Consider the following 25,332-nt stretch of genomic DNA (forward strand, 5'->3'; position numbering starts at 1 on the left):
TGCCACTGAGGGGTCGAATAACTGAAACCCATTAAATAAAGTTAAGTTTGATAGGGTTTTTCAGCAAATCATGTGAATTTACTAACTAATCTGATATGACAAGAAGAGCAAATACTAAATACTTCTTTGCACACACACATAAAAGACAATTCTTTGGTTTATGGCCATGATATCTAGCCAAAAACTGCTTTTATAGATTCATTTTGCAATTTGGTTTCTGTTCCAAACCACTCTAAAACAGCAATTCTGAAGGTTTACAGGGATTACTCTCTCAGCAAATTCAATGACTTTCATTTTCTTATCCCTTATTCTTGACTTTGCTCCAGTTCTGACCTCTCCTGACCCTGAATATCCTTCCTGTTTCCATTACAACACAGTATACTCCTGTTCTGTCCCTTTTTGTTGTTGCTTTGTCTCCTTGACTGGATTTTTACTTCCTGTGGTGTTTTCCAAGATACAGCCCTGTCCTGCGGCTCTTTCTCCAAATACCTTCAGTGTACCATCCAGTCCCATGGTTTTGGCTAATACGTGGATTTCAAATGAGAATCATCTCCTCCAAGTAGCTTCCCTTCAGAAAGGGGTAAATGCTGCTAGTCTGCCTTCCCATCGATAGAATCCATGGCATTCCTAGATTACAACAACTGACACAATGGGCTGTACGTGTCTTCTCCGATTGAGGATACAGCTTCTCGGCAGCACCTAGCTCAGTACTTACCACATATTAATGCTTCAAGTTGTATCTGCTGAATTAATAAAGGAATACCTAATATAAACCTTCTGCTCTAGTTAGGGTGGTCTTCCCAAATAGCAAATACTCATTTCACTTTTTTCTTGTTGTTCCTCCACTTGGAATGCCTTTCCCTTCATCTCTGAACCTTTTAAACTTCATCAATCCTTCACACACTGCTTCTTGTATGTCATTGTTTTTGTATAAATATACCATACAATTAAGCTCTGAATTATGTACTTTCAGCTGCTGGTCTTTTAATAATAATTTGACTTATATAAAAACTCAGTATCACCTTTAAAATATAAACATTTGGAGACTTTTTCAAATACTGTTCCTTTTTTTTTTAATATTTAGAATATTACTTCTACAAGAGGACAGAGAGGAACTTTGTTTTTTGTTTTTTTTTTCCCCTCAAATTCTATATCATCAACTGAATCTGGCACATAGTAGCTACTCACTTAATTCACTCAAAAATTAGCAATTGAGAGATTCCTATATGCCAAAAATATTTATTAAATAATTGAATAAAAAAAAAGTGAGAATCACATTAAATGTGTTTTGGTCAAGGTATTAACTGTTTCATTCATTCAATATTCACTGAGCACCTACTATGTACCAGGCACATAAGTAAAAATATGTTATATTATATATAACATATAAACAGACATATAGATATATAATCCATAACAATGGTACTCCAACGGGGAGGGGAGGATGTTATTGGTATTATTTCTTCAGACCAAATGGGCTAATGAAAAATTCTTAATTCAGCAGATTACCAGATCTAAAGAATGTTAATTTCCTACAAAGTTTATAAAAAATAAAAGTCATGTCGCCCCATTATTCCAAATTATACTTCTAGAGTCTTTAAAATACTCCATTTTAAATTATTTAAATTGAATAATTGAGTTGGAATATTTAATTTTTATTAAGTAATGCTAATTAATTTTTTCAGTGTTCTAGTTTTCAATCTTCTAATCTAATTGTTTGATCATGCTTATCAAGAAAAAAGGTAATAAGTTATTATAATTAGAAATACATTTCCAAGAAAGATATACTTCATCCTTACTACATTTTCTCCTCAACCTGTCCCTTCTCTTCCTGAAGCCCAAATGAATAGCATTGCGGACAGGGGAACTAATTGTTAAGCCTATTTCAATCACTAGTTGACCATAACCATATTTGAGGGTAAAAATGATTATTTTCCTAAATAGATAAAATTAGCAGGACAAAGACTTACTACCAATATTTAGTATAAAATACCATGACCTTCTCTAAACTCTGAAGGGACTTCACCTATATGATGGGCAAGTATTTTCCATTTTTATTGTTTAAAATAATATATAAACAAAAAAGTACTCAATGAATTATTGAAAAGCAAACATCTACTGTAAAGCAAATCACATTTCAGGTCAAGAAATACAACACACCAGCATATTCAAAACTCCTTGGGTGTTCCTCCCAGATAGTAATCCCCTTCTCCCCAACCTCTCACCACAACAATGACTTCTGTGGGAAGCCCTTTTTTGCTTTTTAATCATTTTAGTTAATAGTATAAGAGTGAAGCAAATAATTCTGATATATGGGATACACTTTTGTACCTATCATGCACATACACATTTTAGACAAAAATTTCACTGTCTAGACAACCGCTTCTGTTTCTTCTGTTTCTCACTCTAGTAGCAATGGATCCAACAGACTAACTAACCAGGGTGTTCTTTTGAATGTCAACAAATCTCCATCCCAGAAATGGTAGCCAATTAATTCTGGTACTTGTTTATAATACGTGACATCATGACAATCACAAATAATTGTATAGCAAAGGGTACCCACATGTAAGTGCTATGAGCTTGAGTCATGAGCCAAATCGTACAAGAGTATGGTAAAGCTAGTGAGTAACTAACCAATAGCCTTCACATCTAGGAACTGAACCAGTGCCAGAAAGCCATCTGGATGACAAACAGTAACATGAGAAGAATTTTAAATAGCTTACAGCTGTAGAAAAAGCACTATTCCAGACTCTGAACCTTTTAATTATTTCTGTCTGCTGTCATTTTAAAAATGTTATAATATGTAAAAATTAACAGAGCATCCTAAAAAGCTGGCATTTCTCCCAAGTCACTTCAGGATTACTCCTTTGCACACTAGTTTAAGTTGATCTATGCAAGTATTCGTCTATTTTAAAGCTTTTCCTTGGAGACCAATTTTCCTCCTAAGCTATCCAGCCATGAATAACAAATGCTTGTGTGTGTAGCTTTTATTTCTCATTCACTACTGACATAAACTGAGAATTAACAAACCCCCTCCCCACTCCCACTCCACTCGCCAAAAAAACACCACGTAGGGAAAATTGAAGCAATATCTGTCTTTGGTGCCAACTCTTTTTTCACTGCCTACTTTCTCTAGAGGACACAGTAAGTCAAGAGACAGGCTGATGATGTCATCTCAGTGCTAGGCCTTGATCAAGAGAAGGAGAGAAAAAATTATTGGACTTCAAGTTAATAAATATTACTAAATACTCCTTCTGTTTAAGATACGATATCATACACCTGATTTGGGAAACAGGATTACAAAACTAAAACATGGAGCAGTCTGCAACCCAGTCCATACCAAAGCACTTAGGTCAGCTGAGAAAGACAAGTAGCAGGTACATCTATTATGTCTGCTCAGGTAATGCTCCTTCTTAGACTGCTGGGGAGAATGAAACAAAAAAAGATAGTGAAGGCTTAGATGACTGGTTGCACTGTTTTCCACCTCAGGTCCCAAAGAGCCTCAACCACAAGAAATGAGGATGGAATATTGGGAAAGGGAAGTATGAACTACCTGCTTGAATTTTACTTAAAAAGGTTTGGAAGGTCATGTCTGGACACCAGGAAACCTGACTTGAAAAGATGAAACACCACCACAGTATCGCTGCCATGAAACCACAATAGAATGAATAACTACTGGCAGTTACATGGTTTGGAGTATAATAATTCATCGCAGTTCACTATGTCTAGATTCCCAAAAGATCTGAAATCTTCACCTATTCATGCTTCAAACTCAGCTTTTGGAATACTGTCCTGTATTTCATTTATAATATTACCTTGTAGATACTCTATCACATTATTTCAAAAACTTCAAATATAGCATTATTTTTAAAGCTGCATTATTTTTTTCTTGTAATGAAAACTTTTAAGACCTATCTTAACTTTCAAATATACAATATAGTATTATTAACTATAGTCACCATGCTATACATTACATCCCCAAGACTTATTTATAATTGAAAGTTTGTTCCTTTTGACCTCCTTCATTCATTTTGCCAGCCTCCAACCCCCAGCATCTAGCAACTACCAACTGTTCTCTGTATCTAAACTTTGACTATTTTCTTGGTTTTTATGTTCTTGTTTTTAGTTCCACAGATGAAATCAAACAGTATTTGTCTTTCCCTGTCTGACTTATATCACTCGGCATAATGCCCTCAAGATCCATCCATGTTGTCACAAATGCAAGATTTCCTTCTTTTTATGACTAAATAATATCCATTGTATAAATATACCACATCTTCTTTATCCATTCATCCACTGATAGACAGAGGCTATTAACATGTTTTTGTAAATAATGCTACAGTGAACATAAGCATGCAGATACCTTTTCAAGTTCATTTTTCTGTTTCTTTGGATAAATACCCAGAAGTAGTATTGCAGGATCAAATATCAGTTCTATTTTTAATTTTTTGAGGAACCTCCATACTTTTTTCCATAGTGGCTGCACCAATTTACATTCCCACCAACAGTGTACAAGAGATCCCTTTCTCCTCATCCTCTCCAACACTCATTTCCTCTCTTTTTGATAACAGCTATTCTAACAGGGGTGACGTGATATCTCACTGCGGTTTTAATATGCATTTTCTTAACAATTAGTGATGTTGAGCATCTTTTTGTGTATCTGTTGACAATCTGTATGTCTTCTTTGAAAAATATCTATTCAGATCTTCTACACATTTTATAATCGAATTGTTTCTTTGTTACTGAGCTCTATGTGTTCTTTATATAATTTGGATATTAACTCTTCATCAGGTATAAAATTTACAAATATTTTCTCCCAATCAGAAAGGTGCCTTTTCATTTTGCTGATGACTGACTTATTGTCTAGAAGCTTTTTAGTTTGATATAGTCTCACATTTTTATTTTTGCTTTTGTTGCCTTAGCTTTTGGAGTCAGATCCAAAAAATCATTGCCAAGACCAATTTCAAGGAGCTTATCCCTATGTTTTCTTCTAAGAGTTTTATGATTTCAGGTCTTACATTCAAGTCTTTAATCTATTTTGAGTTAATTGTTTTCTATGATGGAAGATAGCGGTCCAGTTTCATTCTTTTGCATGTGGCTGTTCAGTTTTCCCAGCAACATTTATTTATTTTTTAATCAAATTAATCCCTTATTAAATGGGAACACATGGTTCACAAAATCGAAATGTCTCTAGTTTTTGTCATTAAAAGCACCAGTACTTTATTTTTATTTATTTTCAATTACAGTTGATATTCAGTATTATTTTATACTAGTTTCAGGTGTACAGCATAGTGATTAGACATTTATACAAGTACTTTACTTGTACAAAACAAATGGATGGTATTTTAGATGTGGGATAATAAATGCTAAGTAGGTAAGAAGCCACATCCATCTTGGGTTGATTGGTTCCTCAAATCGGGAGAAGTCTAGCCCATATATCAGGCTGTGTGTGTATTTATGCACAGAGAGGTCAAGCTCTAAAAAGTGAGGGAGGAGAAGTACAAGTACGGTAGCAGGCAGGAGTGTTCTCCTGAATAAGGGGAAGTGAGGGATGCCAGTAGGCCAAAGCCCCTCTTACTTGGGCCAGCAAGATCAGGTTTTTGCAGCCACCTCATCAGCACATCATTAAGAAGAGTCCATTCTACATAAGTGAGTGTTTCCCAGTAAAATGGATTATTTCTGTCCTCTTAAAATTCGTAAATTCCCAGCACCATTTATTAATGAGACTGTCCTTTCCACACTGTACATTCTTGGCTTCTGTGTCATAAATTAATTGAACGAATATCTGTGGGCTTATTTCTGGGCTCTCTATTCTGCTCCATTGACCCATGTGTCTGTAATTCTGCCAATGTCATACTGTTTGTATTATCGTAACTTTGTAATGTAGTTTGAAATGAGGACATCTAATGTCTCCAGCTTTGTCCTTCTTTCTCAAGACTGCTTTGGATAGCTGGAATCTTTAGTGTTTCCACAAAAATTTTAAGATTGTTTTTTCTATTTCTGTAAAAACTGCCACTGGAATTTTGATAGAAATTGCATTGAATCTGTAGATTGCTTTGGATAGTATACACATTCTAATAATATTAAGTCTTCCAATCAATGAACATGAAATATCTTTCCATTTATTTGTCTCTTCAATTTATTTCTTCAATGTCTTAGTTTTCAATGTACAGGTCTTTCACCTCCTTGGTTAAATTTATTCCTAGGTATTTTATTCTTCATGATGCAATTATAACTGGAACTGTTTTCTTAATTTCTCTCATAGTTCATTAGCAGGGTATAGAAACTGAACAAATTTTTGTATATTGCTTTTTCTATCCTCTAACTTTACTGAATTTCTTTATTAGTTCCAGTAGTTTGTTGGTAAAGTCTTCAAGATTTTTTATATATTATATCATGTCATCTATAAACAGTGACAATTTTACTTCTTCCCTTCAATTTGGATGCCTTTTCTTACTCTTGCTTAATTGCTTTACCTGGGACTACTGAAGAAAACAGGCAAGAGTGGGCATCTTCGTCTTGTTCCTGATCTTTTTAAAAAAGCTGTCAGATTTTCACTGTTGAGTCTGACAAGCTGTGGGCTTGTCATAAATGGCCTTTATTATGTTGAGGTATGTACCAACTATATCTACTTTGTTGAGAGTTTTTATCATGAATGATGTTGAATTTTGTCAAATGCTTTTTCTACATCTATTGAGATGATCCTGTGATTGTCATCCTTCATTTTGTTAATGTAGTGTATCACGCTGACTGATTCGTGGATGTTGAACCATCCTTGCATCTCTGGAATAAATTCCACTTGATCATGGTATATGAACTATATAATGTATTATTGAATTTGGTTTTCTAATATTTTGTTTAAAATTTCTGCATCTATGTTCACAAGGAATACAGGCTGGTAATTTTCTTTTCGTGTGGTGTCCTTATCTAGTTTTGGTATCAGGGTAATGCTGACTTCATAAAATGAGTATGAAAGTGTTCCCTCCTCTTCTAATTTTTAGAAGAGTTTGCGAAGAATTCGCATTAATTCTTCTTTAAATGTTTGGTAGAATACACTAGTGAAGCCATTGGGTCTCATACTTTTGTTTGTTGAGAGGTTTTTGGTTATTGATTCAATCTCCTTACTAGTGATCAGAATGTTCAGATTTTCTATTTCTTCATGATTCAGTCCAGACACTTATCCATATCTTATAGACTGTTCAATTTATTGGCATTAAAACAGCATTATTGTTGTCTCTCCTCTTAGTTTTTTAATTTTTCAATTACAGCTGACATTCAGTACTATATTAGTTTCAGGTATATGGCATAGTTAAACATTTATCTAACTTATGCATTAGACCTCCAGATAAGTCTAGTATGCACCTGGCACCATACATAGTATAATGTTATTGACTATATGCCTTATGCTGTACTTTACATCTCCATGACTATTTTCTAACTGCCAATTGGTACTTCTTAACCTCTCCATCTTTTTCTCCTCTTAATTCTTGATACACCATATAAAATGTTGCTTTGTTGGGAACGAACTCATTCATACCACCACACTGCTTACTGTCAAATGAATTAATGAGTAAGAGCGAATAACTTAAAAGGTGTCGTTAGTATCAATTTCATACCACCATTAGGACAGCTAAATAATTATAGATGTTTCCTGATTGAATGTAGCTTATGGCCAACCTACACTTTCTCTCATTTTTTTTTTTTTAAGTAAAACCTAATATTAGAGGTCGTTTTGACTTCTCAGCTTCAAAACCAACACCATCTAAAAACTGAGGGAGTCTACCATGCCACCCTGAGCACCCCCGATCTTGTCTGATCTCGGAAGCTAAGGAGGGTCGGGCCTGGTTAGTACTTGGATGAGAGATCACCTAGGAAGACTGGGTGCTGGAGGCGTAAAAAAAATAAAATAAAATAAAATATATAAAATAAAATAAAAAACTGAGGGATACACTTACAGAATTTAAAATGTTTTGCTTAGGCTTCCAGTTAAGATGGCAGAATAGGTAAACGCTGTGCTCACCACCTCACACAACCACATCAAAATTACAACTAAACTACAGAACACCCATCTTTGAGAACTACCTGAAGTCTAGCCAAACAGAAGTCCTATAACTAAGGATATACATAAGAAGCCACATCGAGACTAGCAGAAGGGGTGGAGACACCAAAAGGGCTGGTCCCATACCCACGTGTTGCAGTTAAAACTCGGGAGGGACAGAGAAAAAGCTTCTCAGACAGAAAAAAAGCTAATGGAGTTTCTCACCGCCAAACTAGTATTCCAAGAAATGTTAAAGGACTTCCTCAATAAGACAAAGGAAAAAAAAATATCAAATATATAAATAATAAAATGGCAATAACTACATATCTATCAACAATTATTTTAAAAGTAAATGCTCCAATCAAAAAACATAAGGTGGCTGAATGGAGAAGAAAAATAAGACCCTTACATATGCTGTCTACAAGAGACTCACTTTAGATCAAAAGACATACGCACGGACTGAAAGTAAAGGAATGGAAAAAGATATTTCATGAAAATGGAAACAAAATTTAAAAGTTGGGTAGAAACACTTATATCAGACAAAACAGACTTTAAAACAAAGGCTACAACAAGAAACAAAGAAAGACCCAGTAATCTCACTTTTGGGTATTTATCCAAAGAACACAAAAACACTAATTCAAAAAGACATATGCATCTATATGTTCATAGCAGCATTATTTATAATAGCCAAGACATAGAAGCAACCTAAGTGTTCATCAATAGATGAATAGGTAAAGAAGTGGCAATATGTAAAATGAAATATAAGTCATAAAAAAAAACAATGAAATCTTGCCATCTGTGACAACACGGATGGACATAGAGGGTGTTCTGCTAAGCGAAATAAGTCAGACAAAGACAAACACCATGTGATTTCACTTATATATGGAATCTAAAAACCAAAGTAAATGGACAAACAAAACAAACTGACTGATACAGAGAATATTTCGATGGTTGCCAGATGGGAGGAGGAAAGGGGGGATAGGTGAAAAAGGGGAAGCAATTAAGAAGTACAAATTGGTAGTTACAAAAAGGGGAAATAAAGTATAGCATAAGGAATATAGATAATAATATTGTACTATGTATGGTGCCAGGTGGGTATTAGATTAATCAGGGTGATTACATCATAAGTAATATAAATATCTAATCACTATGTTTTACATCTGAAACTAATATAATTATTTTACGCCAACTGTAATTAAAAAGTTAAAAAATATTTTAATTAAAAACATATTGGCATTGGAGGTCCTAGCAAGCGCAATCAGGCAAGAGAAAAATACAAAAGGCATCCAAACAGGAAACGAAGAAGTCAAACTGTCACTATTTGTAGATGACATGATTCTCTATGTAGAAAACCCTAAAGACTCCACAAGAACACTACTAGAAACATCAAAATTACAATTACAGCAAGTACAGTAAAGTCTCTGGATACAAAATCAACGTTCAAAAATCCAGTGTTCCTATACTCTAGTAATGAACTGTCAGAAAAAGAAGTGGAAAAAATAATTCCTTTTGCAATAGCAACAAAAAGAATAAAATACCTAGGAATTTAACAAAACATGTGAAGGACTTATATAATGAAAACTACAAGACCCTATTAAAAGAAATCAAAGAAAATACAAAGAAATGGAAAGATATTCCATGTTCTTAGATTGAAAGAATCAACATATTTAAAATGGCCATATTACCTAAAGCCTTATACAGATTTAAGGCAATCCCCATCAAAATCCCATCGGCTTTTTAAAAGAAATAGAACAAAAAAAAAATCATCAGCTTTGTATGGAAGCACAAAAGACCCCGAATTGCCAAAGCCATCCTGAGAAAAAGAATGAGGCTGGAAGCATCACTCTGCCCAACTTCAAATATTACTACAAAGTGACAGTAATCAAAACAGCATGGTATTGGCAACAAAACAGACACATGAACCAATGGAACAGAATTGAGAGTCCAGAAGTAAACCCATATTTATACGGGCAAATAATTTTTGACAAAAAAGCCAAAAACATACAGTGGAGAAAGGAAAGTCTCTTCAATAAATGGTGCTGGGAAAATTGGAGGCCACCTGCAAATGAATGAAACTAGACTGATGTCTATCACCACACACCAAAATTAACTCAAAATGGATTAAGGACCTGAATATAAGACCTGAAACAACAAAATGCATACAAGAAAACATAGGAACTAAACTCAAAGACCTTGAACTTAAAGAGGATTTTATGAATTTGACCTCAAAGGCAAGGGAAGTAAAAGCAAAAATAAATGAATAGGACTACATCAAACTCAAAAGCTTCTGCTCAGCAAAAGAAATCGTCAACAAGGTAAAGAGACAATCATACAAATGGGAAAATATATTTGCAAGCAACGCCTCCAATAAGGGCCTAATATCCAAAATATACAAAGAACTCATACGACTCAAGAACAACAAAAAAACAAACGCTCCAATCAAAAAATGGGCAGAGGACCTGAACAGACACTTCTCCCTAGAGGACATACAAATGGCCAAAAAATATTTGAAAAGCTGCTCAACATCGCTAGCTACCCCAAAGACTTGAAAACCCATATCCAAAAAGATATTTGCACATCTATGTTCATAGCAGCATTATTCACAGTGGCCAGGACATGGAAGCAACTGAAGTGTACTACGATAGATGACTGGCTAAAGAAGCTGTGGTACATATATACAATGGAATATTACTCAGCCATAAGAGATGAAATACTGCCATTTGCAACAACCTGGATGGACCTCGAGATAATCATGCTAAGCAAAATAAGCCATACAGAAAAAGTCAAAAATCACATGATATCACTTATATGTGGGACATAAACCTAAAAGCAACAAATGAACGGGACAATCAGAGACTCATGGACATGGACAATGGACTAGTGGTTACCAGAGGGTAAGGGAGCAGGGAAGGAGTGGGGAGGTAGATGGGGTAAAGGGGGTCAAATATAGGGTGGTTGGGGGAGAGTGAAGTGGGTAAAGGGGATCAAATATATGGTAGCTGAAGGAAACTAGACTCTGGGTGGTAATCACACAATAGAATATACAGATGTCAAATTATAATGTACACCTAAAAATTATAATTAACCAATGTTAACCCAATAAACTTAAAAAAAAGTATTGGCTAAAACATTAACAATTTAAGAAGCTTATAAAGTATTGAAAACTAGCTCCAAAAGACTTGTAATTACATGATAAAGAGTTCTGCCTAATGACCTGAAATGATTTTTTAGTTTTTTTTTTACTTTATTGAAATATAATAGACAATTAGTTGCTCTTATTTACATTATACAATTCAATAAGTTTTTTCAGTTATAGTTGGCATACAATATACCAGTTTCAGTTGTACAGCTTAGTGATCAGATCCACATAACTCAAAGCAATCTAGGACCCCTAGATCAGTAAGTTGTACAGTTTAGTGATCAGATCCACATAACTCAAAGCGATCTAGGACCCCTCTTCCTCCTTACATAATTATTACATTATTAACCATCTTCCCCATGCTACACTCTACATCTCCATGTCTATTCTGCAACTATCCATTTCTACTTAATTCCTTTACTTTTTTTCCCCATCCCTCGAACCTCCTTCCCATCTAGTAGCCTTCAAAATATTCTCCGTAACTGAGTTTATTACTGCTTTTATTATTGTTGTTTATTTTGTTCTTTACATTCCACATGTACGCGAAATCATGCAATATTTGTCTTTCTCTATCCGATCCATTTCATTCAGCACAATACCCTCTAGGTCCATCAAGGCAATATCTTTTTCCATTCTCTTCCTTTTAGTCTGTGTGCCTTTTAATCTGAATTGAGTTTCTTATAGGCAGCATATGTAGAGATCTTGTTTTCTCATCCATTCAGCCACTCTATCTTTTGGTTGGAGCACTTAATTCTTATCCATTTGAGGTACTTGTTGACAGGAATGTATTACTACCATTCTTTATTCCTGTTTTTGATACATATTTTTTCTTAAGAAGTCTCTCCAACATTTCCTGTAATACTGCCTTCTTGTTGATAAATTCCTTTAGCTTATTTTTGTCTGAGAAGCTCTTTATCTGTCCTTTGATTCTAAATGATAGATTTTCTGGATAAAGCATTCTTGGTTGTAGATCCTAGATTTTCATCACTTCGAAAATTTTGTGTCATGCCCTCTGCCCTGCATGGTTTCTTTACAGAAATCAGCTGCCGGTCTTATGGGTGCTCCCTTGTTGGTAACTAACTGCTTTTCTCTTGCTGCTTTTAAGATTCTCTCTTTGTATTTAACCTTTGGCATTTTAATTATAATGTGTCTTGGTGTGGGCCTCTTTGGGTTCATCCTTTTGGGGACGCTCTGAACTTCCTGGGGTTATACATCTATTTCCTTCATGAGGTGAGAAAAGTTTTCCATCATTATTTCTTCAAACAGCTCTTCAACATTTGTTTTCCTTCAGGTACCCCTAAGACATAAATATTTTTACATTTAATAGTATCCTACAGACTCCTTAAATCATTATTATTGTCTTGGCTTCTTTTTTCTTGCCGTTCTGAGTGTCCTTGGATTCCCTTTCCTCTATATCAGTGGTTCAACCTTCTTCTTTATCCACTTTATTGATTCCATCTAATAGACTCTTCATCTCAGATGATATGTTCTTCATTTCTGACTAGTTCTCTTTTATAATTTCCATTTCCACTTTTTTTTTATCTTTTTGCTAAAGTTCTCACTGAATTCATCTATACTTCCCCTAAGTTCACTGAGCAGCTTTATAACCAGTGTTTTGAACTCTGAATCTGTTAGATTATATCTGGATCTCTGTTTTGGTCTCTCATATGGTTTCTGCCTCTTTGTTTCCCCATTTTGGCTGCCTTTCTGTGTCTGTTTCTATGTGCTAAGCAAAGCTTCTGAGTCTCCCGGTCTTATCAGTACAGCTTTGTGAAGTAGGTATCCAGTGGCATAACCCCTAAGAGGGGTTCAGTTGCAGGCCAAATTTAGCCCCAGCCTGTGCCTCCTCTTAAGATTCAGCAAGCAATCCACAGGTGCTGTGCTTATAGTTGCCTCAAAAAACCACACCAGAAACCGAGGCCAGCTGCCACCAGTGTGAGTCCTGGCAGTGCTCAGCAAGGAGCATCTGACTCACCAAGGATACACCATGATGTGGCTTGGGTGGGTTCACGAGTTGGGGGAGGTGGAATTTCAAGGAATCTTCTGGGTGGAGTGACCTCTGTTATCCAGTTTGATGACCTCTCAACTATGGTGGCACTGGGTCAGCACACTGGGAGGGTGAAGGGCTCAACGGAGGAAAAATGGATACTGCCAGCACTTTTGCCCAGGAGAAGCCTCGCCTCCAGCCTTCGCTCCGACAACTCAGTGTCCCCCTATAAGTCCCTGGTGTCCCCTGAGCCTCAGACCAGGCACTGGTGCTCAGAGTGAGCAAGTCCGTCACTGTGAAAGTCCGGTGGCGGACACGGCCCCTTTAAGAGGAATGTCCGCTGCTGCAAGCTGCCGCTATTGATGCTGCTGCCAAAGCCTCAGTCTCACTCAGCCACTCAGGACTGGCAGCCTTGCATCCTCACCGTGTCCTACCTCCTGTCACTGCAGGGTGATTTCTTATTTCTCTCCCTAGTTGTAGGTTTGTTCATCTAGATCCCAGGTGACTTTCCTTGCTGTTTGTTCCATGTTTCTGTAACAACTTTGATTTGGTCACAAGAGGGATGAACAAAGACTCTATCATCTACGCCATTTTTTTTCTCCCTGACCTGATATGATTTTAAAACAATCCCTAAATTCTTTCCTATTCCTCCTATTGGGACTGAGGCCTATGCTCCCTTCTCTTGGATATGAATGAGCTCTTTTTGACAAAATGAATATAGCAGAGATAATGCTCTACTAGTTTTTGGACCTAGGTTTTAGAAACTAGTAGCTTCCACTTGCTATCTCTTAAGACACTTGCTTGTGAGATGCTCATTCTAAGAGCCATGTGTGGGTATTCTGACCAACTCCAACTGACTGCCAGCACCAACAGCTAGATTTTGAATGACTTCAGCCCTCAGACTTTGAGCTTGTCAACCTGAAGCCCAGACATTATGGAACACAGACAAGTTATGCCTTGTCTAAATTCCTAACCACTGAGCAAGAGCATAACAAAATAGATATTTTATACCAGTAAGTTTTGGGGTGGTTCATTGCAGCTACTGATAATTGAAACATGATCTATTAGATTAAGAGATCAAATTATGCAACTACTACAGCCAAGAGTTAAATCATTTGCTTCTATAAACATATATATACACACATACATTTTCTTAAATATAAATTTTTCTCGAGTATTCCTCATAAGAAATATTTTCTTCTTATGTACAAATAGATTCTGTATATTAGCAAACAAGTTAAACTCTGAACCTATAATTACTCAGACCAAAATTCTACTGAAATTTAAATGGAACTGAAAACTAAAAAGCTAAAATTAAATTACCTGTGATAATCTTAATGCTATCATCTCTTCCCCTCCCCCACCCCAAAGGGAGGTATATGTTAAATGACTTTTAAATAACTATATAGAAAAATGAAACTTCCATTGCCCAACTCTGATCTACCAAACTTCAGTTACAAAAACCATCAGGTCAGCTTTGCAAGGGGCTTGCCGCGGCTGGTCACCAGCACCTCCCAGCCCGTTGTACGTCAGCTCAGCCCGCGGGCCGTGTTCCCGCCCATGTCCCCCGGCTGGTCCGGGGGATCGAGACACTGCCCGTATGGCGGCTCCACGGGACCTGGCACCCAGCAACAGCCCGCACGCCGAGCAGATGGCGTCATGAGGTTCCTGCCTTACTTCTGCCGCGGGCAAGTTGTACGGGGCTTTGGCCGCGGCTCCAAACAGCTGGGCATCCCCACAGCTAACTTTCCTGAACAAGTAAGTAGTAGATAATCTTCCAATTGATGTATCCACTGGCATTTATTATGGTTGGGCCAGTTTTGGAAATGGACATGTCCATAAGATGGTGGTGAGCAACGGATGGACCTCATACTACAAGAATACAAAAAAGTCCTTAGAAACTCATATCATGCACACCTTCAAAGAGGACTTCTATGGGGAACTCTTCAATATGGCCATTGTTGGCTACCTGAAACCAGAGGTAGTGAATCACTTATTTCAGTAATTCAAGGTGATATTGAGGAAGCTAAGAAACGACTAGATTTGCCATAACATTTGAAACTCAAGACAATTTCTTCCAGGATCCTAAGAGCAAAATAATGAATGGCCACCAATGAAAAAAATCTCCTTATTTATTCATTTGCTGTTTTCTAGTATTTTACTGCTCATAACTATTCAGTCTTATATTGGTTGTATATATTTTAAAAATCAAATGTTTTCTTACATCTATGAATTAGTTTAAAATAGTAGTTACCATATTATGCTTCAATTGTTTAATTAAACCTATCATGCTACAGTACTAAAAAGGTTCATTTTAAAAGCCAAGATTCATTTTATGCAATATGTTGATTAAAATTTACCACTAGAAAGGTCTTAAGTGTCTTATAATGGAAATGAAATGTATATAACTGAGTAAAAAGACAAGTCACTAGTTTGAGATGAAAACTATTAATTGTAATGGTAAAATACTAGTCTATGTATTTGTATAGCATGTGCTGCTAAACTGAAGGCTTATAAAAGAAAATGCATTAAATAGGTTTGATTATTATAAACCTAAGGGGTGAAATTCATACTTTGTATTTTTGATATTTTCTGCATTAATATTATTACCAACATGCAGAAACTTGAAGTTTTATTTTAGTCATTTCCTTCATGAAGGCAAAACTTATATTGTATTCATTTTTTTTATACCTGCCTTAGTTCTAAATGGTCTAGACTCTCCCTTTGCCTATCAATTTTTGTCTGTCTTTTAAAACATTAAAAGAAAAATCATCAAGGAAGTTTCCCTGAAATCATAATGATTGAAACTTAGAGTCTAAATTTATGAATAAACTGACAAGCTCTAGTCAGCTTCCTTAATTAGATGTTTATGAATATATTAAAATTCTTGATTTCCAAAGAAAATGTAGAATATTTAAACAAGTTCTTAATTTAGTATTTAAAAACTAATACATTTGCCTATAACTTGGCACCATTACATAACCTCAGAATTATTTCATCTCACATAATAAATAGGCTTCCATAAGACCATGGTACAGTTTATACCCAGGACCTAGATAAAGCTACAAAGCTATGAGTAGCCTGGTTATGATAACAAGGAGCCAATAGTGATGAAATAGCTTTAACATCTCATATTCCTTCAAAATTGCCTTGGAACAAGGTGAATGGAGACACAATGAAAACACTTTCCTCATGCCTTTTAAATTTAATATTTAAGGAAGAGGGGTATGTGTATTATAAATCTTCTGAGTATACATCCTTTATTTTATACCTTGAGACCTGAGATCTACAGAAATAACATTACTTTCCCAGGGCCACTATGACAGAGACTGTTTTTCTCCTTCCACAGTTATGAAACTGTGGCTGGGCATGTGGCAGGCTAGATATTCCAACTTTCTGTGCAGTAAAAAATGGCCATGTACTAAGTTCTCTCCAGAGGAATGTTAAGTGGAAAAGACCTGTGCCACTTCAGGTGAAATCTTTTAGTAAAGTTACTGTGCTGCCTACACCTTCCATTTTCTCTCACACTGGTCACAGAGAATGAGTCATGAGAGAGAAGAAACTACCTGGAAGAGAACTACCCACCAAAGAAGACGATCCACCTTAAACTGTTCCATGAGTAAGAAATAAACATCTGCTGTGTTTGAGCCATTATTTATTTTCAGTCTGTTACAGCAATTTGGGCTTCATTAATTTAATCAAATATATAGTTTAGATAGCTGCAAGGCCATGATTACAACCCATATATCTTCTTTCCATCATATTCAGTCCAGTGCTGTTTACCACTGTGTATTCCTTATCACACTTCTCCATCCAAACAGAAAACAGAATCATGAAGAGAAGTGAGGGGACAACATTGATGAGAATACCATCATGATACCAGCAAATCATTCTCTCCTATTTAAACTCAACTGCTTTCATCTTTGTTTATCACTATGCAAAGTGCAATTTTTAATCCCCTGGTAGAAATGAACACACTGGTCTCTTTCTGTTCCTGATGAGAACTACTAAATTTTTCAAATATAAATATACAGGCACAAAGTATATAGATTTAAGGAAGGTAAAGCCAAGAGTACTTTCCTAGGAAAGAGGAATTTTAACACAGATTTGAATAAAGAGAAGAAATTAGGTAAAGGGAGAAAGAACATATGCAAAGACCTAAGCAACCTTAAGAATTTGAGGAATTCAAAGTTAAGGAACACAGAGAGAACGAAAACAGAAGCAGAAGAGTACTGGAGAGGCTGGCTAGATCCAGATTCTGGTAGGCCATATGAAGTGTTGCTCTTGATGCAAAAAACAAGAACAGACTCAATGAAGAATGTTAAATGGGTAAATAAAAATTGATCAAGTAATTTTTACATATTATAGTGAAAAAAACAAATATGTAAAGAACACGAACCCTATATATTTAAATTATTTTACCCAAAAATGGGTAAAATAATTAAACGAATTTCACAAGCACCAAAAACACTATAAATATATAGAGGCAAAAATGTTTGACCTCATTAGTCACCAAAGAAATGTAAATGGTATGCCATTTCATAGATCCCTAGTGGTGGGAGAATAAACCAATTCAATCTCTTCCAAAGATTTGGGCAGCAAAAATTCCATTACTAGGTATATATCCGAGGAAAATTTGTATCCAAGGATGTCATATGTTCAATGTGGAACTTTTCATAATATCCAAAAACTATACACAACCTAAATGTACAATAATAAAATGGATCAATAAATTGTACTGAATATTTTACAATACAGAAAATTAATAAAATACAGCTACACACATCACAATTAATAAACCTTACAATGTTGAGAAACAAATTTAAAAATATACAATATTCTATTTATTCAAGTATAAATACAAAGTTAAATACTGTTCATACAAATGTAGATGATAAAGTTATAAAGAAAAGCAAGGAAATAAGTAATTCAGCAAAGTGTATCTTCGGGAGAGGGAGAGAAAGAAACATGCTAGAGGAAGGCACATATGATTGGCTCAGCTTGGCTGTCAAGCACAGGTTTTATTTTGTATTATTCTTCAAATAATAAATTTAAGTTTCCATGTGCTCTTCTGTATATATGCAAAATTTCGCACTTTTTAAAAAATGAATCAGTTTAGTAGCAATAACATACGTAAATCCCCGCGGTAGCACCTGGCATGGAGAATCCATTTGATAGGAACCCATTCCCCATTTTACTCTGCCTATGACCTCAATGTTGGTGATAATCAAACCCAAGCTCCAGATTTTTCCTGTCATCTGCAGTTGCTTCTCCTCTAGCACTATTCCCATCTAAGAATCCTGACCATCCTCACATCCCTATTGCTTATAATCTTTGCCTTTATCTCTCTAGATTCTAGGAGGGAAGTGACATTAGCAGCTAGAGCAAGGAGTTGTGATCCTGCTAAACTCTATTCCTGCCACCCTTTCTGATTAATCTAGATAGTGAGGTTCTAAATGACAGGAACAGGCTCTTTCATCTTTAGGGTTCCACACAGTGCCTGATACAAGTCCTCAGTAACTATTTGCTGAACAAAGAACAAATAAACACATGCATTATAGAGCTATATTACTAGTATAAAATAAGATTAAAGTTTAAAAGCCTGGTACTTACTCATGTTCCCCAGGCCCATTCACAGTTTTAAAGAAGCCTCTTTCGGCTGCTCAGAAAGAGCAGAAAGATGCCTCCAAAGTTGCTTTAATATTGTTGTCCACAAAAACAGTGGATTTGTAGTGATGGCTATATATAATAATTTCCATTCACTAATAATTTGTAATACTTTAAATAAAAATCTAGATACTTTTTCAAAGTAACAAATGTTTTTCTATTTAAATTTTAAATATTATAAATTTTATAAAATTACACTTAAAACATACTGTATTATGCATAAAACTAGTTAATCCTCCACATAAACAAAACGATGATGTTTAATAATGTATATGACTGTTTAGCATGTTCTCGTATTGGAAAACTGTATTGACATCAACAAGGCAGGCATTTATGTTGCCCTTTATATACTACTTCCTCTGTCATGTGGCAGTCAAAAGGCTAAGTGAGATGCTTACAGCAAAAAAAAAAAAAAAACAGTTTTGAAAGGTCATGCTACACAGATAGCCAGAATTTCTTTCACAATATCCTTACTGTCTATGACAGCCTATAGGACAATCTGACCATAGTTATTTTCTGAGTAAAAGCAAAAAGCATGTTATCAAAGGACCAGAAACAGTAGGCATTCAATAATATAATCTTTATGAACATTTTTTGTAACTGCGTAAACATCCAATGCAATTAAAGAAAAGTACCCTGAGGCAAAGACAAAGAACTAGAGGAAGAACCAGTAAAAACTGGAAGGCAAGTATAAATCACTCAGTTTACTCATAGTGTTCAGATACTATGATAAAAAGCTTCTAAGGTAAACATTTTTAAATTAAAACATAATTTGTGAAGAAAAAGCAAAATTATAACAGTATCGAAGACAATATGACCTACTTCAAAATTTCCAGATCTTAATGACAATTGCAAACAAGGTGTAAAATTCAAAAACTTCTGCAGGGGCTGTAATCCCACCAACATTTTTCCCTTAATAACTTTTATTGGTCTATTATCCATCCAAACAAGGAATGTCTTTTCCCACCTTTTACACAGAAAATGTGTCAATTAACAGCAAGATGAAAATTTCTCCAGCTCTTATAAAATTTCCAATCTCAGAGGTTAACAAGTGTACTCTTTGAAAAAAAAAAAAAATCATTCTAGCTCATTTAATTATCTTGTCCAATCCCGAGAGATCAATTATTCCTGCCTAGTAATCAAAACTCATATCTTTCCACTGAGCCAATTGAAGATACTTAGTATATTAGACTTCATAGCCATAGTTACATAGACACAGTAACCACGACTGTCTAACAACCCATTCTTTTTAAGACCACAGAATTTTAATTCCAGAGAGGATTTCTCACTAAAATTTAACTAGAAGACAACGTTGTTTACCAACTCTGACCTCACAGCAGGGCATGAGGATTTGTGTTACTTTCAAAACTACTAGAAAATAATCTATGATAAACATTCCTTTAAGGAAATATATTTAAAACATTCTACTGCCCAAAACCAAAGGTACCCTATAAACCAAATCCAGGCAAAAATATGGAGTAATTGTAACCCTTCTGTATTACTGATCAAAATGTAAAATATTGTAACTGCTGTGAAAAAGTTTGGCAATTTCCTAAAAATTTAAATGGAATTATCATATGATCCAGTATTTCTACTTCTGGATATATATACCCAAAAGAATTAAAAGCAAGGACTCAAAATAAGGATTTGTACACTCACGTTCACAGCAATAGCCAAACGTCCATCGATGGGTGGACAGACAAAAACAAAATGGGGTATATATTCATACAATGGAATATTATCAGCAATTAAAAACAAAAACAAAAACAAAAACATTGTGATAAACATGCTACAATGTGGATGAAACTTGAGGACATTATGCTAAGTGAAATAAACCAGCCACAAAAGGATAAATATTGCATGATTCCACTTACATGAGATATCTAGTATAGGCAAATTCATAGAGACGGAAAGTAAAATAGTAGACAGGAATTGGGGATGAGAAGGCAATGGGGAATTATTGTTTACTGAGTTCAGAATGTCAGTTTGGGATGATGAAAAAGTTCTGGAGATGGAGACTGGTGATGGTTGCACAACACTGTGAATGTAATGCCAGTGAATTGTACATTTCAAAATTGTTAAAATGGTCAATTTTGTTATGCATATTTTACAATTTAAAAAAATCCAAATAAACTTATCAGGAACTATAAGACCTCTGTGTTTCCAACTCACCTTTTTCTACTCTTCCTTACCTCTCTGTGATTCAAATTGGTTTTATTGTACATCCCTCTTATCACTTTTAGATATTTCAAACACCTGGCCTCACAAATCATTAACCACAAGTTACACTTCTCAGTTATAGCTTTACCTTTTACTCCTCTCCCATCCTCACCCCTGGATCTTCATCTCCATCATCACATAGAAGAAAACACAAAGGCCAAACCCTGGTCTATAACTGGACTTAAGCCTTTTCTACCTTCACAATATCAGCTTCTACTACCTCCTCCCTCACTAACTCCATTCTAGCCACACTTGGCCCTCTTACTGCTCCTAGGACACATCAAACACAGTCCAGCCTCAAAGCCTTTGTATTTAAGTTCTTTTAGCCTGGAATGCTCCCTCATTTCCCCCAACCCAAATATCTACCTGGCCTGCTCCCTTATTTCATTTAGAGCTGTCAACTCAAATGTCACCTAATCAGAGAGGGCTTCTTTAATCTACCTGATAAAACAGTAAGCCTACCCTACCCGCATCAATGTCTACCTTTCCCTAATACATTTTAACAGTATTTCTCACTACCCATGCAACACAGCATATATTTACTTACGGTTTATCTTCCCCCACCTATTAGAACATCGATTCCATGAGAAAGGGACCTCTGTTTTTGTTTATTGTTGTAACTCTAGCATCTAGCACAGTTCTTGGTATATTAGTACATGGTCAATAAATGCATACTAAATCAATCATGGCCTCCAGTCCCGTGATGCATTCCCTTTCACCAAACCTGTATCCCATAGACAGTAATTTCAACCACCGATGTCAAATTTCTCATTTCTATCTAAAAGGTTATACTAGCTAAATTCACACTGCCTACCATGTCATGCTAGTTTATCTTAAACTGAGCTTTCATTATTATTGCTCAGCAATCCTTTCTCTTCTATTCTAGTGATGATATTAAGTTTCTCCATCATCATCTCTGGCCTGGTCAATTCCAACAGCCTCTTAACTGACCTTCCTGCTTCCCCTCTACTCCCATATCCATCTTCAATAAAGCAGCCAGAGAAGTCTTTAAAACATATATTATATCATGACATTTTTCTGCTTAAAACCTTTCATAAAAGACTTCCTTGAACCTAACTAAACTTCTTACTATGGCCACAGAGACCAACATGGCCTGGCTTGGCTTACTTCAACTTCATCTCATGACACTACGGTGCTCATCCACCCTTTTTCCAGAGTACTGAACTTCTTCCCATTCCTCAAGCAGACCAAGCTCATTTCCACCTTGAGGATTTTAAACTAGCTTGATTTTCAAGTGACTGAAGTCTTGACTTTCATACCTTACATTAATGTCACCTGAAGTAGACACCCAGTCACTCTATCAACTGCCCTTTTTTAATGCTCTTCATATCACATTATGATTTGGTACTTGTCTTATTTATTTCAATGACTGGTTCCATAAGAACAATGATCTTATCTATAGAGTGCCTGGGTACTCAATAAATAAATATTAGAGTCATTTGGTAATTACTCTACAATGTTTTTCCTAAATGCTTTCTTCTTCCAGGTTACAAACCTCATCACAGATTAACTATATGCCTAGTAGATAACCTCAATCTCTACCTTATTAAAAAAGTAGAATAAGAAATTCTACAATCATGGAGGCCATGATTGATTTAGTTTTCCTTCTCTTTGCCTAAAAACTTCTGATTCATCCTTTCTTCCATTTGTCTGATTTCTAAGCAGAAAGATTACTACTCTTTCGGAAAAGTTAAGCTTTTTGTCCATATCCTTGACCTCAAATTGTGTTACTTCCTCTGAGCAATTAATCACTCTAATATTTAAACCACATGTTCAAACTACTCTAATGGATCATTCCCTTTTACCTAAAATATACTAGGTGCTAATGCTAAAATATCTTTTCCTATGTGGCAAAGTCCTCAAAATTATCACTGTCTCACTTTCTGCACAAACTCCTTGAAAAACTCTATTTTATTCTTCCTGATATATATTTTATAAAACCATTTTCTTACCTATTACAATTCATCCTGGTCTACTCAATATGTTCTCTCAGTTACCAATAACCTGTCAATAATTAAATTCAACAAGCCCCTTCTATGGTACTAAAATCCTTAATCTTTCTACAGTATCTCATCCCTCAAAGAGCCTCCCCTTAAAATTCTTTATTGTGCTTCAAAGAGAAACACTGCGCAATTCTGGTATCTTTCATATCTTTCTTCTTATTTTTCCTTTACTGATAGTTTTTAACAACAGCCATTCATTTACAATAGGCACTTCCTAAAGTTCAGTGCTTTATCTCTATCTCTCTGCTACGTGCTAGGGCACTGAAAATGTTACCACAGCTTAAACTCTGTGAATTACTCCAAATTCTTTATCTTCAAGTCCTAAATTATCTTTTCCTAAGTTTCAGTCTTGTATTTCCACACTTAAGGAAATAATTCTCAAAGTTCTACCTGTACCTCAAAAATCAAAACATGTCTAACAGAATTCACCATGTTACAGTCCCACCGTCTCACTTCCTAATACCAGTCTTTCTTCATGAGTTCCTTACTTCTGCTCAAGGCACCACCATACTTCCAACCAATGGAACTCAAAATTTTGAATTCATTTATATGACTTCTTTCTTCCATATTCCCTGACAAATCTACCTATGAAATCTACCTTGTAAAATGAACTCACAGCTCACTGACTTCCACTCCCACCACTCATTCCGGTAGTCATTATTTCACTTCTTCAGCACTTAACGCTGTAATTAACCATTAATTTCATAACTATTTGTTAAGCACCTAACTTGCCTGCTAGACTAAAGGCCCAGTCTAGCAGGCAACATAACCTCAGACAGGGAATATCCGTCCTTGTTAACAGTATAACTAGGGTGGACCATGTTACTTATCCAAATCAGCAGACTTGAGAGTAAAAGAGGGCATTAAAAATAGTTGAGTAATTACACAATGTTATGTGTCAATTATATCTCAAAATTGGAAAAAAAAAGTTGGGCATTAATTGATTTACAAGAGCCTTAAACGAGGATATATGGTCATGCTAACTATAACTCCAGTGCTTAGGAAAAGATTGCTGCATCCTAAGCACCTACTACATATTAGTTTAATAAATGAATTAAGAGCTGAAATATTCACTTTATCACTTTTTCATTCTTAACTGCAAGCTTATTCTCAACCACAAAAGTCATACTGCAATGGGTCCTACTAGGGCCAGCTATGACCTCCTAACTGCCAAATTCTTCAGTTTTCAATTAACCTCTCTAAAAATCTTTCAACTACTGGCCCTTCCTTTCTCTTTCATGAAGCTCTGTTAACTCCGTGGTAAACTTAATTCTAAATATACAACTGTCTGAAAACAAGGCCTAGGATTCCACTCCACCCCAGAAACTCTAAAAGATTTAGAACCTAACCAATATTTACATTTTCTTTCTATATTTAACTTCTAGAAAAATAATGTAAGTAATCAAAGACACAAAACTTGATACTTACCTCAAAATTGTAGCCCCCATTTCAGTCATTTAGGAAAACAGGTAGCATTACTTATTTTTTAAAAATGAAGTTTTCATGGAAGACTTTTTCAGATTAGAAGATACACTACAAAAAAAGAGCGAAGATAAAAGGTATTAACACTTATATGAGCTAAATTAAAAATAAATAAATTTTATTACTTATATGCCACTGAACTGCTTATAACTCTACATTTTTAATTACAGGGAAAATATAGAAAACACATGAATCACAACATTAAAATATAAAACGTTAGAACCAGAAGGGACTTAAGTGGATGTCATGTGCAACTAAATGCTCTAAGATCAACCTCTCTTTAAAACCTCTTTTCTATAATAAGGTATTTTCTTTCTACTTCTCAATCCATTCTTATATCTACTTTATAAGCTGCTAAATATAGTAGCTTATTTCATTTTTCCCATCTTCTTCTTTAATGTAATTTGACACACAAAACGTATGAAAATATGCATGTAAGCAAGCATAAAATGAACACTGCAAGTCGCCATCCCACACCAATAACATCACCTATGTGATCCTCTCGTCCCAATCTTTATCCTGAATACTTACTATTCTATTACTTTTTTAAAAAGAACTCACATATGTATATATCCCTAATAATATTTTGTTTGTGTACCCTGCTCTCTTTTTCAGCTTGATAAATTGGTATGACTGTATGAAGCATTCAGAGATTTGAATTTTTTCATTCAATATTTTTCTACGCTTTATCCATATTACATTTTCAATGCTCTATAGCATTTCATTATATAAATGTGCTACAATGTATTTATCCATTCTGTTGACAAGACATTTG

At 35.3% G+C, this 25,332-nt stretch overlaps 1 protein-coding gene and 1 pseudogene across 3 annotated transcripts in view; one reads left to right on the forward strand and one right to left on the reverse strand.

Moving 5' to 3' along the window:
- PIK3CB (phosphatidylinositol-4,5-bisphosphate 3-kinase catalytic subunit beta) overlaps positions 1–25,332 on the reverse strand; it is a 183,302-nt gene that overhangs the window by 124,739 nt on the left and 33,231 nt on the right. For all 3 annotated transcript variants that reach the window (XM_023525913.1, XM_011385037.2, XM_023525912.1), the window contains exon 2: positions 24,504–24,608. The gene's annotated coding sequence lies outside the window, so the exon portion shown is untranslated. The remainder of the gene's footprint in view (positions 1–24,503; positions 24,609–25,332) is intronic.
- Positions 14,674–15,524, forward strand: LOC105308961 (annotated as a pseudogene).

This window comes from Pteropus vampyrus, unplaced genomic scaffold (assembly GCF_000151845.1).
Source record: "Pteropus vampyrus isolate Shadow unplaced genomic scaffold, Pvam_2.0 Scaffold643, whole genome shotgun sequence".
NCBI classification, from domain to species: domain Eukaryota; kingdom Metazoa; phylum Chordata; class Mammalia; order Chiroptera; family Pteropodidae; genus Pteropus; species Pteropus vampyrus.